General features: G+C 42.1%; 1 protein-coding gene across 1 annotated transcript in view; it reads left to right on the top strand.

The window, feature by feature from the left end:
- Nucleotides 1–19,777, top strand: part of UBASH3B (ubiquitin associated and SH3 domain containing B) — a 648,856-nt gene that overhangs the window by 268,723 nt on the left and 360,356 nt on the right. The gene's annotated exons all lie outside the window — the stretch shown is intronic.

The raw sequence follows: 19,777 nt of genomic DNA, 5'->3' as shown, positions 1-19,777 counted from the left end.
ACTCCTTTTTTATGGGAATTTCTGTGTTTTTATAAGCATACATTTATATCCTATGAGTAACAGAAACTGTAACTATTGCAGCACGAATTTCTTCTCGAGACTTTCTGTGTACTATTATACCTTCTAGTGGTTGGGCTTGAAAGTGTTATTTACAAACTTTTTTTCTGTACGGCGTCAACCTAGGTCAATGGTACTGGCAAACATTTTTTCAGGGGCCCAAAAGCATGGTCTGTTTGTGGCCGAGGGCTACATTGATGCCAGCCGACTAGCCATCAGGAGGGTATAAGATGGGCGTATGGGAGGCAACGCATGTACATGGGGTGGGCAATGAGGTGTGGAGTTAATTTCAGGGTCAAGTCACATCCTTCCTATGCCTTTGTCCCCTTAATTGCCATTATGTGATAATGGCAAGTGGGCCACTGACATGAACAAATCCCAAGCCAGATGCCTGGCCCTGGCTCAGTACTAGGTTCTCTTGGATCTGTGTGCACAAAATAAACCATGCCTTGGTGTGGCTTTTGTCTGCCAACCATGATCTAACCTCATGCACCAACAATTAATGACAAAGCATTAACTTCTGATGTGAAATGTAAGAGGAAAAAAGATACCCATCTACTGACTAAATTCCAGAAAACCGGGGATCGACCCAGGACCAAAATTGTGTGATTCTGTGCAATTGTTTTTTCCCTTTGCCTCCTTTTTCTCCATTATCGCATATGAGAGCATTTTCCATACCTAAGTTCAGGATGAGCGCCGTACAAAACCTTTTGTGTTTCACTTAATAAGCTATAATGTTTTTGGAGTTAGAATAGGAATTTAACCTACCCAGACAACTGCCTCCTGCTTTACTAATGCCATTGTAGTAAGGGTGGGGTGAAGCATGAATGTTTCTAAGTTCATGTTTGAAAACTTTCACTTTTAATAAATGCCTTTCAATGCAGTGAAATATTCTAGTAGGGTGAAACGCTTCTATATGTTAAGCAAAATACACTTTTTTGAATTTTGAAGAGACTTTATCATATTTTATCTATTGATTGCAAGATGTATTTAGTAATAAAGGTGATCTTGAAGATAAGTGCTGCAGGTCACCTCTTTTGCTTCTTTTCCTTTATTTCACTTAACGTGTAAATAAATGCCTGCCCATTTGTTTAAAATCCTTCTGAATGTTAGTGCTGTATCAAGCAAACAGCATCCAAGTGTGTCTGTTCACCAGAGGAGGCGCATGTAAAGGACAAGAAGGCTGCAGGTGGTCCCCGGGCTGTACTTTGAGTATCCCTGACCTAGGTGGAGTCATTTTGACTTGCGACGACATTCACCGTAAGCCTAAAATGCCCCTAATATGACCTTGTTTTAGATTCTTTCTTTTTTGCCGATGGATTCAGAGATTCCCCTATAGAGCTCCCTACTTGTTGTGGAGGGAAAGGTAAAAAAAGACAAAGAAAACATCAAGATGCATAGCAATATCAGTGGAGCACCGGAAATTGACTCTTGATTGAGGATCCAGATGTTTTTCCTGAGGTCTTCAACATAGTCTGAGAATGGTGTACCATAGGACTGGTGACACAGAAACACCTCTAGGCCATTTTGCATCATGAGCAAATCTTTCCAAGTTCTGCAGCAAAGGTACCTGAAAGTTCATTCTTGGCAGGAAACACATGGTATGTTTGTTCTGCCTCATGGCAAACCATAAGGCTGATGAGGACTGTTATGCCAAAGACGTCTTTTTTTGTAACCTTCTTTTTTCGTTTTTCAGAATAGTAAACATAATATTCAGTGGAGATCAACATGTGTAGCCAGTATGTTCCTCATCCAGCCTCCCTAAACTCGATAAGCAGTACATAAAAAACATCATTGCATATCCCAAGTCTACAAGCCAGTCCAGCCTGTGCATTGAGTAAATCCACACTAGGAGACCCTATCAGATGACATAATTGTACCTTATACGGAGGTTAATACATCCTATTCACTGTGGTCAGAGTCAGAGTCTGAGGACTCATACGTGTTGAACTCATCTAGCATTTGCTTCCAAGCCTCCACTGCCTCGGCAGCCCTCTCATCAGTGTGGGAAAACACATATTTGATGCTCTTCCGCGGTCTCCCTCTCCAGCACATCTTGAACCCAAAGGTCTACACTCTGCACCCGGTATCCCATCCAAGCTATGGCTACTCTACACTTTGCCAGGAGAATTGTACGTTGCAGAAATTTGTAGGATGTTTTGCGTCTTCGAGGTCTCTTCACCATTCCGAGCAAGCATGCATCCGACGTGCAAGGAACATCTATGCTTGTGCCTTCCCACACACACTGGCATGCAAAATGCAAAACAGTGGCACCCCCCTCTCTTCAGCAAACATATTCACTGCCCTAGTGAGAATTATTCTGTGAAGCCCCACAGGAGTTAGGTATTTACGATGTAGGAAATTAAAGTGAATCAGCTTGAATCTGTGGTTTCAGGATACCCCGTCACCTGACCACATGCAAGATCCCAATTTGAGTCCTCAATCAGGGCCCCCAGGTAAACCTCCCATGCCGCCCTCCCCCAGTAGGGGGATTAAGTGATATCCCCCACCGGGAGCCTTATAGAAAAGTGTAATGAGGTGTCTGCCTATGCCCCACCTTATCAAACCATCTAACGTATGAGAAGGCAGTGGAGCTGACGGGTGAATGTACCAGATCTCTTTGGCTGTGTTCTCTAGCATGGCCAAGTGGAGGAAATGACCCTGCCCCATGTTGAAAGTGTCCTGTGTGTCCTGGGTAAAGGTCCCCCGCTAGAACGCATCTCTCCTCTCTCCATAGACATATATTGCTCTATGGACCGAAAGGGTTCAAGGTCCCAGATCTACAATTCCCTATCGAAGGGGGTCATGCGTAATACCTTCTTCACTGCCAGCTCCCACACCCAGGCTGTGTACTGTACCGGGTAGTGGGTCCAGACATCAGCGCGGCTACCCCTCATCAATAGGCACAACAAGGTATCCTCACCAATCATACCCTGCAACATCCGTTTCTCCCAGGAGCACCAGTCTTCCCTCCTCCATGTCCCTCTTATGAACTGACAAGGCGACCTGGCTGCGCTTCCCCACCACACCAGAGAAATCAACAGGCTTTCAAGACGGCGAAAGAATTCCATCCCAGAAGGGAACAATGAGTTCTGGATGAGGTACAGACAGTGAGGAAGGAAGACCATCTTGGCAACGGCTGCCCGCCCAATCACCGACAGGGGCAGCATCTTCCAGAATTCTATTGACCCAGTCAAGCCTCTCAACACCCTGTCCACATTGAGGCACCTGTATGTGTCCTCCGTATATGCAACCATCACCTCAAGTAAGAAAAGCTCGTCCCCTCCCTGTGAATCCCAAGCTCGGCAGTTGATCAGGCGATACCATGACCAACTTCCCCTATGGGAAAAGTATGGTCTTTTAGATATTGACTCTTAGGCCGGAGACTCAACCAAAGGCCGCCATATGTCTCGTCAGGGATGGCACGACTCCTCGGGCGATTGGAGATAAATCAATGCATCAACTGCATATAAGGAGAAGATGTGATACTGCTCTCCCATGTGTAGACCCCAAGGCTTCATTTCCCTGTGTAACAGTATCGCCATTGGCTCTATAGCATAGGGAACATGTACAACAATTGGACCCAGCCCAGAAACGCTGGGCTAAAGCCCATCCCCCGGAGCGCTGCCATGAGATACCAGTTGACAGTATTAAAAGCCTTCTCTAGGTAAATCGATAAAAACGCCATATCTTGGTCCATTCTGGTGGTCTTGTGCAGTACACGTGTTAACTGCCGGAGATTGTGTGCCGTGCGATAAGCCGGCATGAACCTGCATTGGTCCTCAGTAACCAAACCACGCTCCACCCCCTGCAAGCTTCTCACCAACAACTTACAGAGAACCTTAACATCAGAATTGATCTCAGTCAGAGGGCAGAAGGAAGTACAAGGAAGAATCTTCTGGGACACCCCACCGACTTCCGCATGAGGCAAATGATGTCTTTGCGCATCGTAGGGGTTAGAGTCCCAACTCTCGTTGCCTCTAAGAATACGTCCAGTAGTTTCTCCGTCATTGTCATGGAGTAGGCCTGCAGGAATTATGTTGGAAAGCTGTCGCCTCCAGGGGCATTCTCCGTATTTAGATGTTGTAAGACAAGCCTAATCTACTTTAGTGTGATAGCCTCCTCTAAGTAATTTGTCTCGTCTCACAAGAGACAAGGCAGGTCCAGTCTAGTAAGGAACACCTCCACCAGCTCCGGCTGATCATCAAACCCGATACACACCCTGATAGTGGTCCACTAGGACCCTGAGAATTTCTCAGCATTTCATCACACATTGCCCATCCAGAGACTGTATATGCAAAATAGGTAGAATCTCACGTTTGCACTTCAGTATTCAGGCCAACAATCGACCAGAATTGTCACCCTCCCTGTTCAGGCACTGTCAGTAGGCAGTTGAGTGTGTGGCGGGCCAGGGTCTCCCACAACTCATGCAAGGAGCGCTGAACACCCAGAATCTGCTGCGCACATCTGCCGAGTCCATCTCCCCCTGAAGGTCTGCCAGTCGACGCTCACAGGCGCCAATGTCTGCCAACAACTGCCGACGAACGCCACATGTGGTCTCTATTCAGATTCCTCAGACAAGCGCATTAAGAGCATCCCATTCATTAGCCCTAGAGGTGGTAGATGATTGTAAAATTGAGTACATAAGGGATAAAGTGGTCTTTTAGTGTATATAAATGAGAGCTGAGATATGATGCAAGTGTGTTGCAGGAGAGGGTGCTATAATAATAATCAATCAAAGTGTAAAAGTACCAGTAGCGGTCCGTGGAGGGAGTTCGGTGGGGCAGAGAGGCGGGGCGGAGGAGGGGCAGGGTGGGGAAATGTAAACACAGGAATATGGATGAAGGGAGGTAAGTACACATTTAAATAAATAAAACGAATTTTGTTGCACGCGCTGCATCGCAACAGACCGCTACTGAAAAGTACACACAGTGTTTCAATACCGTAAATCCAAAAACACAACACAAAAGCTATTTCTGGGCCTCTCTACCACTGTGTCACTGGTACATTTAATGTTTCAACATTTTTCTACTTAGATGTGTCAGATTTAAAGTTTGAGAAACACTGCTTATAAAGATCTGCACAATAATCTTTATCACAACATATAGCTCACTAATTCTGCCAAGTTCAAGCAAACAGTGTGTGACAGTGTTTCAATACCGTAAATCCAAAAACACAACACAAAAGCTATTTCTGGGCCTCTCTACCACTGTGTCACTGGTACATTTAATGTTTCAACATTTTTCTACTTAGATGTGTCAGATTTAAAGTTTGAGAAACACTGCTTATAAAGATCTGCACAATAATCTTTATCACAACATATAGCTCACTAATTCTGCCAAGTTCAAGCAAACAGTGTGTGACAGGTTATATATATAATTCACTAGATGGTTCTAAAAGAGTACATATTCCTCACTGAAACTTGTAAATGAACGTGTTTCTGGTTGAGTACAACAACCCTCCCTAGATGATTAGATGAGGGCATAGATAGTGCCTAAGTGATTCTCTCAGAATATAGGTAGTGCCTGCATGATTCCCTGAGTATGTAGGAACTACATTGGAGCTTCCATATCTGCATAGTTAGTGTCTGTGAATTCACATGACTATATTGCAACTATCTGGTGATTGGATATACACATAGGTGTTGCCTGCGTAGGTTAATGAGTACATAATTAGTGCCTGTGTGATTGAAGAGTGCATGTGTAGTGCCAGGGTGCTTGAATAAGTCTAGATATCACACTTGATAAATAAATGCATTCAAGGCTCTCTAAAAGCATACATTGCTCTGTTACTCAGCATGCACATGCATCAGTAAGTTTCTAAAACTTAAAACAATTCTCACTTTTTCAAAGCACAAACTTTTTCAAAATGGCATACCTACATAATTTTGCACATATTTCCTGTGTCTTTAAAACACTTACTCAGCATTTCTAAAAAAAAAAGTTACATGGCAAGTGGAGCTAGCACAAGAACTCTCAAGAGACAATCAGCACAATTAACCATCCTCTATTTCATACAGAGCATTTTTAAGTAAACTCAAGAGTCTCATCATACATATAACTATCTGCAACCACAAAACACATTTCTCATCATCCAAGTATATACAAACTGGTCATATAAGTTAAAAACGATATTGCCAAACACTCCCTAATACATACGTAACAAGTATTACTACTTTATAATTCTTATACAGACACTGTACATTTTCTAATCTTGTATTTCTAACAACACTACTCCGGTTTAATAATGTGACTGAAACTACTACAAATCCCAGAATACAAATAATATAGATAAATCTATTCTGCACATAATGCTTAGATATTTAAAAGATTGTCATTTGGCATTGCCCATGGTAATTTTCAACAATACTAACATCTTAAGCACATACCTGCTGCCAGATGCAGTTCATCTGATATATTTTTCACATCACTGTGAAACTCTTTCTAATCAAACTACCATATACATATTCATTTCTAAGGTACATTTTTTTTTTTAATTCAAAAGTTATATACATACCAGTGAATTGAGTTCGTAGATCATATTGTTGCTTTAGGTCTTTCTGGATTGTTTTGATACTGCTAAGATTTGTAAAAAAAACTAAGCACAAGAATGGTACACCACTCTCATAGAAAGCAACTATAAAATGTCAACCCTTTCAACTTTTCACTCTGTGATTATGAGAAAGGCATCAAATGAAATCATTTCTTTCATTTTAGACTACTGCATCTCCACTTGTGAATTGTTAGCTTCTGTTAACCCTTTCCCCCTGTTTCCAAACGAGGTTCCTGTCTCCACGTGTTGTGATGTTTTTTGCGATCATCGCTGAATAATTGTGAAAAAACAGGAGTCTAAACAGATATTCAGCTCTGTTTTTTAAAATTTAAATACTGCACAACAGTTTATTACATAGTCCTGAGTTAGAAATGAAAGTTTGTCATTATTTAAATTGTGTTATAACTTCTCAACTCTAAAAAAAATGTTTTGTCTCTTCAACACACTTCCCCCCCAAATACACCCTTAGCTCAGTGTACCTAGCACCCTAGTGGAACCAGTAGGTCACCAGTTCACACCACATTCTAGCAGGAGCAAGCTACTTCCAAATGAGATACAGCAAGTGTGGTTTACTCCACAGGCTCAAAAGCATATCCATGTCTGTATTACATTTCTTTTTTAAGCATCAACCAATAATAGGACTTCTTGCTATGGCATACAACACACTTCGTAATTTTATTCGCAGCATTCAATCAAATATATCTTTTTTTTAAATCCACCTCAGATTTAACTGCTTTTCATTTGAAAAACGACCTCATTCAGCTCCAGCCTTCTCCTGATTGCTAATGCTCCTTCACTTCAAAATGCTTAGAGTGTGAATTGTGAGCCACGGCTATGTCTAGTGGACTAAAGAGGCGGCGAGAAAGAAACGTATTGACAGTGACTTGGTATTGCCAAATATGGAGATTACTTGGTTTAGCCAGAGAGGGTTAAAGTTTAATCAGTTGCTGGCTTTCGTTAAATCCATTGTGGATTCCTGACCTCCTCATCTTATGATTGAGCACTGTGGTGGCAATAATCTAAGCACATTGACTGGGGTAGGGCTGGAAATCCAAATGATAGAAACCTTCACAGAACTGATGTGGCTTTTCCCGCATACGGTCTTGGTGTACTCTAAAATATGCCAAAGACAGAAATGAAAGTGGTCAAATCAATTCTATCCACAGATTGACAGAGCCACGGAACATGTTAAAAAAACTGTTTCTGCATTCCTCAGAGACCATTGCATGGGCTGTATCGATATCAACAATCTGCGTTTTGAAATGCATGGAATTTTTAGAAATGATGGAGTGCACTTTACAAACGAAGGTGACAGGGTGTTTCTAAGTAACCTGAAACTCTGCATCCGGTCTTATGTGTAGCTGTCATACACACTCAATCAACACAAAGGTTCTTGACAGAGCCACCCTAGTACCCGAAACATTGTAATTTTTTTTTATAGAGATCCTTTCTGTTTAGTTTTTGGGAATTTTCGTGACATCGCAATGGTCACAAATAAGTCGCGAAATCACAAAACAAAAGCAGACATTCAACTGCCACCAGCACATCCAAAAATATTAACTAAAAAAATCCAGTCTAACGCTACACATATTATTATATAAATGCTTCTTTAAAATATGTTTAAAGTCATGTTTTGTGCTAAGTTTCTTTAAAATCCATCTTTAACACATTTTTTCCATTTTTGTGGGCATTTGGGACCTTGCGACGATCAATACTTTTCGAATGGTCTTTTTCGATCGAAAAGACTTGCAGGCGGGGCAGTCTTGGGTCTCGTGTTCGGGAGAGAGGCAGAGGTTGCACACCTGATGGAGATCGGTGTGGGGAAATTTAGACCCACATTTTGGGCACTTCTTAAAGGGAGTCCTTTCCATCGGCCGAGACCGGAGTCGAGGTAGGCCCGAAGGCCGCTGCCGATGCCTGGAATCGAGGAAGTGCCGAAAAGAGAGATGAAGAAGCCGATTTTCGTCTGAAGAGTCTCGATGGACGAGGATTTTTCGTCGAAGGTCGAACTGGAAAGGTTCGAAGCCGGAGCACGAAGTATAACATCCGAGCCCGATGGCGGAAAAAAACAATCTGAGGATGGAGCCGAAGCCCATGCGCAGTACGGACCGAAGGAGGAGTCACCGAAGTCGTGACTTCCAAAGACTGTCCAAGAACAAAAACAAACTGCAAACATCCGGGCCCAACACCAGATGGTGACCCATGCACAGTTTATAGATCTGCAGCTCTACATGCCAAGAACAGATGCATACTGGTAAGTAGCATATTCCATATGCACACATATTACAGTATTTTATATAGTAGGGATTTATTACTGTACACTTCATACTCATGTTTTTCTAATGTATTTATAGAATACCTATTTTCCATTTTCACTGTGAGGCCAGAGATCGCAATAACGTCAGTAATCGGGATCACTGCAGATACGGCATAAAAGCGGAAAGCAAAAGCAGGAATTCAAAGGCCACCGCCTCATAAAAAAATCATAACTATATCAAAAAATCTAAGTAGGGGTGTGGTGTGGCCATGTAGAAAGATGGCAGCTGAATTCCAGTGCTGTGAGGAGCCCCAGACAGAAGTGTGAGGGCTTCCCGGTGGTATTATGCCGGTCTGAGCACTGATATCGGATAACAGAATGGCAGGGAATGACCTGCTGATGAGTCTGATGATAGCAAACGTCCCCAGGTGAGGTTCTGTGGTGAAGAGTTGTGTATGGCCCTAGGAGCGGAAAATGGCGGCTCATGACGCACATGCGAAGCTGTGATGTGAACCTGTGAGGTGCGTGTGTCGTGCATTTAGCCTTATCGGCAACCTTTGAAGCCGAGTCTCACCCCTCTGGCTGTATTCTGAGGAGCGGTGTCCTGAACTGGCTTCTTTTCTTCGAGTTATGGCCTGTTCACTTTTCAGACATCCCTGGTTGTCTGGAGCTTGTTACTGTTCGCTGTTGGTCTGCATTTACTGATGCTCTAGGACGGCGGCACTGAACTGAGGTGAAAGAGTTGCGTGCCATTCCTTCAGGCTTTCCAGTGATTATGAGGCGGGGTTTCCATTTATCTGGTCGCATGCTGAGGTGAGGTGACTTCTTCCTCTGAAGCGGCGGTCTGTGCTGCAGCTGTGCTTTGGGAGCCTTCCTGTCTGCCTCATGCCTCCTGCTGTGCTAATTTGAACTGAACTAGGCTGGGATAGCAGACTAGTGGTCCTAGTGATTTTCCAGAAGACTCTTCCGTTCCCAAAATAGGTTAAAATCTCTTGAAAAAAAGAAGAAAAATATATCTTTTTCAACATAATAAGATTTGCTTACCAATGATCTGTGCTTCACCTTAGGAGTGCCCTGCCACAAAACACTCAAAAGACAACTCATGGTCAAAAACAACATTGACACTGATGAGATGAATTGATCTTCAAGGACAGGTATAGACGGCAAAGGAGATAGGTTTATCACAAACCTAGATACACTGGGAAACGACATTTAGTCAATTCATTGCCTGGTTTATTCACTTATTGGGTCCGTGCTATACTCAAATCATTATTCTTTCTTTTTCAACACGTATCAATGCTCATCATTTACTATAGCATAAACATCAACTGTGTGAAAGAATTTACTTGTCAGAAGATTGACACAGAATAGTCGGTGATGCCTTCTGGTAAGGCATCTGGTAAACCCGCTAAACAACTCCTCTTTTTGGAAGCCTTAAACCACAGCCGTCCCACCTCAGATACTAGTGGCACCACCCTCTTGACTCAGAAATCAACTAACCCTACGATGACAACCTTGACGGACTCTACCATGGAACGGATACTCCAACAAATCTCTGCTGTGGGACGACCGAAGAAGGGTATGCAGAACTTTTTATCTACCCTCATGACTGAGACTAAATCTATATGTACAGACATTGCTGGATTCCAGAGATGGATGGATGACCTAATTGCACGGGTGGTAGCAGTTGAGAAACACCTTGATGTTATACCAGACCAAGACCAGGAGCTTCTATTCCTCAGGAGCAAAGAAGTAGATCTGGAAGATAGAATCTGTCGAGACAATGTCCGCTTTTTTAGCTTTCCAGAGAAAATAGAAGGCTCAGACGCAAAATTCTTTCTTAGAGAAACCCTTTCAATGCTCACAGGTCTTACTTTCGATCCACCTTTGGAGACGCAGAGAGCCTATCGCATTGGTTCGCCCAACACAGGGAAAAATATGCGACCACACCCACTCATCGTCTACTTTCTATGCCATGAACAGGCCCGCCAATTGATCATAGTGGCTCGTACCCATGGCCCGTATACATTCAAAGGTCATGAGATCAGAATGGCAGCAGATTTCACGAAAGAAACTAATGACCATCGCAAAGCTTTCCTTTCTCTAAGTCCCCGCTTGTGACAGCGTGATATCAAGTATAGCCTCTTCGAGCCTGCACATCTGCTGATTACCAAAGATGTGATTACCATGGAGTTCTTTAATCCAGAGGAACATCATCATTTCTTAGACAATCTTTCTCCTCAGAATAGGGAATGTACTACGTCTCTACAAGAGCTTGGATCCCAACTCCTATCATTACATTTTACGATATTCACAGGTGGGTCCCGACATAATCCAGGCCGGTCCGAGAGTAGGGGACGAGAATTAGACCGACCCATTTGCCCCTTGAGAGATTGAGCGCAGGCCTTTTCAGCAGTAGCTGCCCTCACACAGGAAAGAGACAGAGACAAATTACGCTCTCCTCTAAGACCCCCTTCATCAGAGGAGGGCGTGTCCTGAACTGTGTTGATTGAGGGACCTCCTTGCATTAATTTGGAAGTCTGCTGTCTTAACACCCAGTGAAGATGAAGAAGTCGATTTAGAATATTCACTTCAAGCAGAGGCAGCACTTACACAGGAAAGAGACAGTGACAAACCACACTCTCCTCTAACGACCCACCCCTTAATCCCAGGAGGGTGTGTCTCGGACTTTGGCTGAATGTTTCACCTTCCTATATTGATGAGTTGATGTAGGTTCGCTGCCTTTTTGCCTGCCGAAGACGACGACTGGAAGAGTACCTGAACACTTGCTCATTTTCTTATACATTACCTGCTTTATAATGTTACTATTTCATCCTACTTCCTTTTTTAGTACAGACCTATGATAAGATTTTACTGTCCTCAAGTTTTTCCCAAAGCCTGTTTGCTTGTGCTTTTTGTATTGTAACACTTTATGTGACATGAATTAGGATGACTGACTATATACTTGAATTCCTGCTTAGTTATTATGCATTATATGCACTATGATGTCCTTCCTCTTTTGATCCCTTCTTGCACCTTTCCCACCCCACTTTCTCTGTTAAACAAGTATTTATGATATTATTGAACTATGATAATATTTAATATTTGATTGTGGTAATATTTAACTATGATGATATTTAACTATACTGTGCTAAAATTGAACTATGATAATATTTAACTGTGATAATACTTACCTATGATAATATTTAATATTTAGTTGCCACTATTATGTTATGCAAAGTTTGTTTAAGAATCTCTCTCATTCTTTGGCAGTCTTGCTTGAGATTATTGATGGGTTTTCAGCCTTTTCCGGTTATAAGGTAAATTGGGACAAAAGTGAGACTCTTCCACTCCACCAAAAAGCATCAATTGATGGATACCCCTTTTGCTGGAAATCGTCGCAATTAAAATATCTGGGAATTCTGGTTAATCGCGGATTGGAACGGATGGTCTCAGACAATCTCTCACCCCTTTAAAGCGCAACTGGAAACTGATTTTTCCAAATGACCTCTTTTGCGTTTTTCCATGTGGGGAAGAGTACAGGCTGTAAGAATGGTCACTTTACCTCGCTTTACTTATGCTCTTGGAATGCTTCTAATTGTAGTTCCTATTTCCAAACTACTTCATGTTGATGCTGGTATACGGGCCTTTTGTTTGGGGATTTATGCGTCCTCATCTAGCTGCTGACAAACTAATGGCTCGCCGCTCCCACGGTGGTTTGGGTTTGCCATCGCTGGAGAATTACTCTTTAGTCTTGGACCTCTCGCAGTTAGCTTATCTGCTCCCAGGTACGACTGACCATCCACAATGGGTCATAACAGAACACTCACTACTTAACTGAGATGACGGTCTTGAATTTTTATATGGAACCTGTAACCCATGAAGATCTCCTCCACACCCTTTGATTCAAGATACATATCAAGCATGGCAACGAGCACACCGTCTCCTAGGGGTTGTTTACTCTTTGCACTCTAAACCTCCACTTTGAGGTAATGAAAGTATTCAAATAAATGCTCATGCGCTTCAGTGGTCCAGTTGGAGATCGAAAGGAATCCAGACACTAGACCAGGTCATACTAAACAGAGAGTTGAAATCCTTCGACCTGCTTCATGACGAATTTGATCTTCCATTGCCCCAGACTTCGCGACACTTGCAACTACAGCACTACATGTCTGGGTCCTCTTCCCTGGATGTTAGATTAGTTGCCCATACTATCCTTTTATCTGGCGAAGACATAAGGCAGTGATATCGGGATTACATTGTGCTTTAACTAATCACTTATATTCACAACCACTTTTTAAAGCTCTTCACGAGAAATGGCAGGAGTGCTTACACATTACCATAGAAGAAGATGTCTGGCCAGACATATTGAAGACTTAGACAATGGTACTCGGGAAGGGCGTTTGAAATTCTGTATTCTCAAAACTTTACATGACTGTTATTGGACACCTTTGAAATTACAACAAGCAGGATTATTACCACACTCTAAGTGCTGGAGGTGTCCTGGAGTTAATTGTGACCTTCCTCATATACTCTGCGAATGTCCTTCTATACAGGGTTTTTGGGCTCAAGTAGGGAATACTCTAAAAGAAACAATTCCCCTCCGACTTCCCCTTACCGCTCCCATTATCTTATTGCATGATCTTGGGAGTTCACCTGACATTACGCACCCACAGAGTCGTCTTTTACATACTAAACTCTCTACAGCCAAAATTTGCATCTTAAGACTGAGGCAATCGCTCAGTCCTCCTTCAAAAGAGGACTGGATGGTAGCAATGATTCAGACAGAATCCCATGAACATGTAATATATTGACTACAAGATCAGGAATAAATGTTCCAACGAGTATGGGCTCCTTTTCTCCAATGCTCCTGAATGTTTTCCTTTTTTGCCTCGCCCCTTCCCCCATCTCACCTTTTCTCCTCCTTCCCCTCCTCTTCTGTCTCCCTCTTTCCCTACCTCTTTCTTTCTTTTCTTTCTTCCCCCTTTCCCTTCTATCCTTCTCTTTTTTCTTTTCTTTTTCTCATTGCCTATGTGCCTTCCTCCTTCATCTTCCCCTTTCCTTCCTTCTTCTTTACCTCCCGCCACATTTTCCTCCTCCTCTCGTTCTTTCTTTCTCAGGGTAAGATAGTCTTGCCTTCTGGGGTTTGTAGGCCCACTGGAGGGCTTGTTAAACTATTGAAATTGAACCTGGTACACGGAACCCACATGGGTAAAAATTATCGCTGCACTACACGAGGGACTACAAACCCCAGAAGGCAAACCTATCTTGCGAGGCCCACTAGAGGGCGTGGTGACATTATTTAGCGCAATGTGTGCAGCACATTTTTGTGACTTTTCAGGTTTCCCTCGGATGAAGGAGCAGGAGCTCCGAAACGCGTAAGGGATTTAATAATCAGAATGGAAAAGCCGGTTTGGAAATAAAGTGTTCGGATGAACCTACCTTCGTGGAGTGGCGTGTTCAATGCTTCAGGGCACATGTTTGGAAGAACGATCAAGCGGCACCCCGGCCTCGGAGGATTGCACCGCCATGAAATTACAGAGGTCTGCAAGGTTGAACTTTTCATTCCTGTCAGCAGCACGAAGGTATTAACATTGTAAACTGGCACGAAGTTCTGAGGCCCACTGGAGGGCTTGTTAAACTATTGAAATTGAACCTGGCAGTACACGGAACCCACATGGGTAAACATTATCGCTGCACTACATGAGGGACTACCAACCCCAGAAGGCATGGCTATCTTGTGAGGCCCACTAGAGGGTGTGGTGACATTAATTAGCACAATGTGTGCAGTACATTTTTGTGACTTTTCAGGTGTCCCTCGGATGAAGGAGCAGGAGCTCCGAAACGTGTAAGGGATTTAATAATCAGAATGGAAAAGCCGGTTTGGAAATAAAGTGTTCGGATGAACCTACCTTCGTGGAGTGGCGTGTTCAATGCTTCAGGGCACATGTTTGGAAGAACGATCAAGCGGCACCCCGGCCTCGGAGGATTGCACCGCCATGAAATTACAGAGGTCTGCAAGGTTGAACTTTTCATTCCTGTCAGCAGCACGAAGGTATTAACATTGTAAACTGGCACGAAGTTCTGAGGCCCACTGGAGGGCTTGTTAAACTATTGAAATTGAACCTGGCAGTACACGGAACCCACATGGGTAAACATTATCGCTGCACTACATGAGGGACTACCAACCCCAGAAGGCATGGCTATCTTGTGAGGCCCACTAGAGGGTGTGGTGACATTAATTAGCACAATGTGTGCAGTACATTTTTGTGACTTTTCAGGTGTCCCTCGGATGAAGGAGCAGGAGCTCCGAAACGTGTAAGGGATTTAATAATCAGAATGGAAAAGCCGGTTTGGAAATAAAGTGTTCGGATGAACCTACCTTCGTGGAGTGGTGTCATCAATGCTTCAGGGCACATGTTTGGAATATATATTATCTACTGGCGGTCGCCAGTAGATAGTTATAGTTAGGACCTATTTTCCATAGGAAATCTGCAAAATTCAATTCCCAATAAGTCTTGCGCCGGTTGATGAATCCTTGCGAAATTTTCCAAACTTTTGGACAGCTCCGCTCCGCTCCTACCCTGAAAGTTTTGCGGTGATCCGTCAAGCGGGGGCCGAGAAAGAAGGGGGGTCCCAAAATGCGTTTTCCCCATGCAATTTCCCATAGGATCTGTTGTCGCAGCAACAGCCCAAACCGCTGAACGGAATGACACCAAATTTGGCAAAGAGGTAGTCCTCAGTTCAGACTCGTGCCTTTTGCATAAATGGTGTGAATCTGTTCATTAGTTCCTGAGAAAATTAGGGTAAAAAAGTTAGTGATATCTATGGCCGGGGAGGATCCGCGGACCCTACCCGCACCGTAAGCACACCCTCCCCGAATCGAGTGTGCACCCTCCCGATCGCGCGCTGAATGCTAATTGGCTGTCGAGTGTCTGTCTACATTCGAAACCAGGAACTGTTGGCGGCCATTTTCTGCCTCGGTAGAAGCGAGGCTGAAGAAGCAAGGGGAATAAGTGTGTAAAACATATAAAGGGGGCAGAGTGGAAATACTCTGACCCTCTAGAGGTGCTTAGGGGGTCCCAGAAGGACCCCCTGGGGCCCCCTTTAAAAAAAACAAAAAACGGCGAAATGCGCGCAGGGTACGCGCATCCTATCGCGTTTGGTGCACGGATCCTCTCGCGTTGGGTGCGCGGATCCAAGGAAAATAAAAAATGAAAAAAGACAAGAAATCATTGGTTGTATGACAACTTTCTACACTGAAAGGTAGGGTGTATATTTCTGTTTTTTAAACGCATGATTCTTATTGGTTAACAAAAACTGATTGTAAGGAACATTATATATGATAAGCTGATATGTTGAAAAGTCAAGCACACTTGCTGTCTTGTTTAGCAACATTGTGTGCTGAACTTGTGACCTGTGTGCTCAGTGCAGTGTTCCATGACCTGTTTCTATGGCAGGCAGAAGGCAGATTGGGGGAAGGGTTGAAATGTATTTCATTTGGAAAGGGTTGAAATGTTTAACCAATAGAAATGTGTGTTTGCTTTTGAATTTATGTGTGAAGGATTGTGATTTGATGTTTACATGTATATGTGTGGAAAATGAAAGGGAAACTTTGCCATTCTTTGTTTTTGCTGAGAGGTGCACAGTGCAGAGATTCTGTATAAGAAAATCTGGTGTGTGACTGATATCTGGTGTGTGACTGATATACTTCTTAATCTACAAAACAACTTGAAAGGTGAGTTATTTAATTGTGAGGGGATGTATGTAGACTATTTTGATTTTAATCAGACTAATGCATTTCTCCTGCTAAATTGTAGGGAGTACTTTTTTTCTCTACAATCTTATTGACAGTGTGTGTGCATGTAGAAACCATTTTGTGATAAGCATTTGTGTTTTTCATGTGTTTGCAGACAGATAACTGTGCTGTTTTTATATTTTGGTAGAATTAGAAACCAGTCATTGTTTATGAATTTGTGAAATGAGTTATGTTTCTATACTAAAATGTAGTACTCCTTCTAGATGAAGAAATGTGTTTTGGTATAGTGCAAGGGATAGTGTTGTTTGTCTAGAATCACACAGTGAGTATGTGTGCATTTGGGAACCACTGTGAGAGAAGCATTTGGTAACATCGTGTATTTGCTGACAGATAACTGTTTTAAAACCTGTCATGTTGTCAAGTTTTAGTAGCATTAGAAGCCAGTCTTTGCTTATGCATTGATTAAATGAGTCATGCTTTGAGACTAATGTGCTGTACTTTAATATGTAGATTGTGTGCAGTTCCCTTATCACTTCCACTGTAGTGAATGAGTATTTGTAAGCTGCTAGGGATAGTGTTGCTTGTCTAGAATCACACTGTGAGTCTGTGTGCATTTGGGAACCACTGTGAGAGAAGCATTTGGTAACATCGTGTATTTTCTGACAGATAACTTTTTTAAAACCTGTCATGTTGTCAAGTTTTAGTAGCATTAGAAGCCAGTCTTTGCTTATGAGTTGATTAAATGAGTTAGGCTTTGACACAAAAGTGCAGTCCTGAAATATGTAGATTGTGTGCAGTTCCCTTACCACTTCCACAGTAGTAAATGATTTTTGGTAAACTCCTAGGTATAGTGGTTGTTGTCTAGAATCACACTGTGAGTCTGTGTGCATTTGGGAACCACTGTGAGAGAAGCATTTGGTAACATCGTGTATTTTCTGGCAGATAACTCTTTTAAAACCTGTCATGTTGTCAAGTTTTAGTAGCATTAGAAGCCAGTCTTTGCTTATGCATTGATTAAATGAGTCATGCTTTGACACTAATGTACTGTGCTTAAATATGTAGATTGTGTGCAGTACCCTTACCTCTTCTAGACTAGTGAATGAGTTTTGGTAAACTCCTAGGATAGTGTTGCTTGTCTAAAATCACACTGTGAGTCTGTGTGCATTTGGGTAAGGATTGTGATAGAAGCATTTGGTAACATTGTGTATTTGCTGACAGATAACTGTGTTAAAACCGGTCATGTTGTCAAGTTTTAGAAGCTTTAGAAGCTATTCTTTGCTTATGCATTGATAAAATGAGTCAGGGTTTGACACTAAAGTGCAGTACCATGTACTATTCTCTTCACTGTGCCAGAACTGAAAATTTAAAAGTTTTACCCAGGCACTGTCCTAGCAGTAGTCTGATGATTTAGTCAGTTTCCAAGTACTCATGTTGTGAACCATACTTTACCACATAGACTACTTCAAATGTCTATGCAGTATGCATGCAGTCTTCTAACATACCATACACTTGTCTTTCACACCTTCAATTCCCTAGTCAGTATCCATACAGTCCAGAAAACATCCTGTCACTCCCTTTGCACTCCTCTAGTGACCCATTCAGTACCAAGTACTAATCCATTCACTGTGTCAAAAGCCAACCACTTATAAATTCACCCACGCACTCTCCTTGCTGTACTCTAATCATTCCGTCAGTAGCCAAGTACTCAAGCAGTGAGCCAGGCCTTAGCACATAGACTGCTTCAAATGCCTATTCACTATGGATGCAGTTCTTTAATCACCTACACAGTTGTCTTTCACACCTTCAATTCCCCAATCAGTATTCATACACTTCTAGCAAACACCCTGTCACTCACCCAGTGTGTCTCCTTATAGTACTGTAATCATTCAGTCAGTTAGCATGTAGTCTTTTAGTGAGGTAGGCTTTAGGCCATGAACTGCTTCAAAGTAGTATGCACTATGCATGTAGTGTTTTAACCATGGTCACACTTGTGGTTCAGGGCTATAGTTTCTTAGTCAGTTTTTATATAAAATGTGTTTGTACAGTAATGAAATAGTATAAATTTGAAAGTTATTAATATACATTTATTTGTGATTCTTTTTTACAGATACTGTTTTTCAACGTAAAAATAGAGAAATCATGCCTGAGAAAAAAAGAAAAAGAAAAGAAACTCAGAAAGGCGCAGGAGCAGGAGTGTTTCTCATCCGTTTGAACTCTTCTCGTGCAAGATTGTTTGGATGAAGGGTCCTTAGGTGTTTCATCATACTTGCCGTGCAGTACGAGTATTTCTTGTTAGGATCCCCTCGCAACAGAATTATTTTGCAAATCTTGCACGTGACCAAGGTGGCATTGGTCTTTGTTTGCCCCTCGGGAAAAGTAAAAAATTTCCACACCACTGAAGAAAAACATTGTGGACGTGGTGCCTTCTCCAAAAATGTATCCTCAGATTCGGTGAATATTTTAAAGCGGCAACATTTACAGTTTTTGTAAGTTAAACTTATAACATTTTGTTAGCCGTAAGCATTTTATGTATCTGTGATTTGTATCTTGTGGTATTTTGCTGAGAATAGCATGTTGGTTTTTTTTTAACAATCTTTCTGACCGCTGTTAAGTGATGAGTACGATTGAAATCACTATTTTTAGTGAAATTCAATATATTCTGAGAACAGCAAAAAAGGCAAACAAATTACTTTGTGGAAATTATGCTGTGTTGTAAAAAATGTATTATTACATGTTATATTTTTTTTTTCCTTTTCTTTCACAGATCCAAATTTTAAAATAAGCAATTTATATGAATTTAGATTGCAATGGAAATCTGAAAAAAATGTATACCATTTTTTATTCCTATTACTGTGAAGGTAAGTTTAACTAAGTCTCAATATGCAGAATGAGGAGGTCTGCAAGAAGCTACAAAGTTGAAACACGTTTCTAAAAACACTCTGTTTATACCTATGTAGTTTTGAAATCTGACCATAATCAGATATCATGTGACCTGCAAAAAAAGTGATTTGAGGGGTTCATAATATTTCCCATTGTACCTATTGAAGGACCACAATCATTTCAATCATTCTTCTTTGAACATCTTTGCAGACAAAACTCTGTGCTTACCTTCTATCATTCGCAAGGAATTTTAAAACCGGAAATATGTCACT

The sequence above is a fragment of the Triturus cristatus genome, chromosome 3_2 (assembly GCF_964204655.1).
Source record: "Triturus cristatus chromosome 3_2, aTriCri1.1, whole genome shotgun sequence".
NCBI lineage: Eukaryota > Metazoa > Chordata > Amphibia > Caudata > Salamandridae > Triturus > Triturus cristatus.
This window is presented reverse-complemented; position numbering and strand designations above follow the sequence as displayed.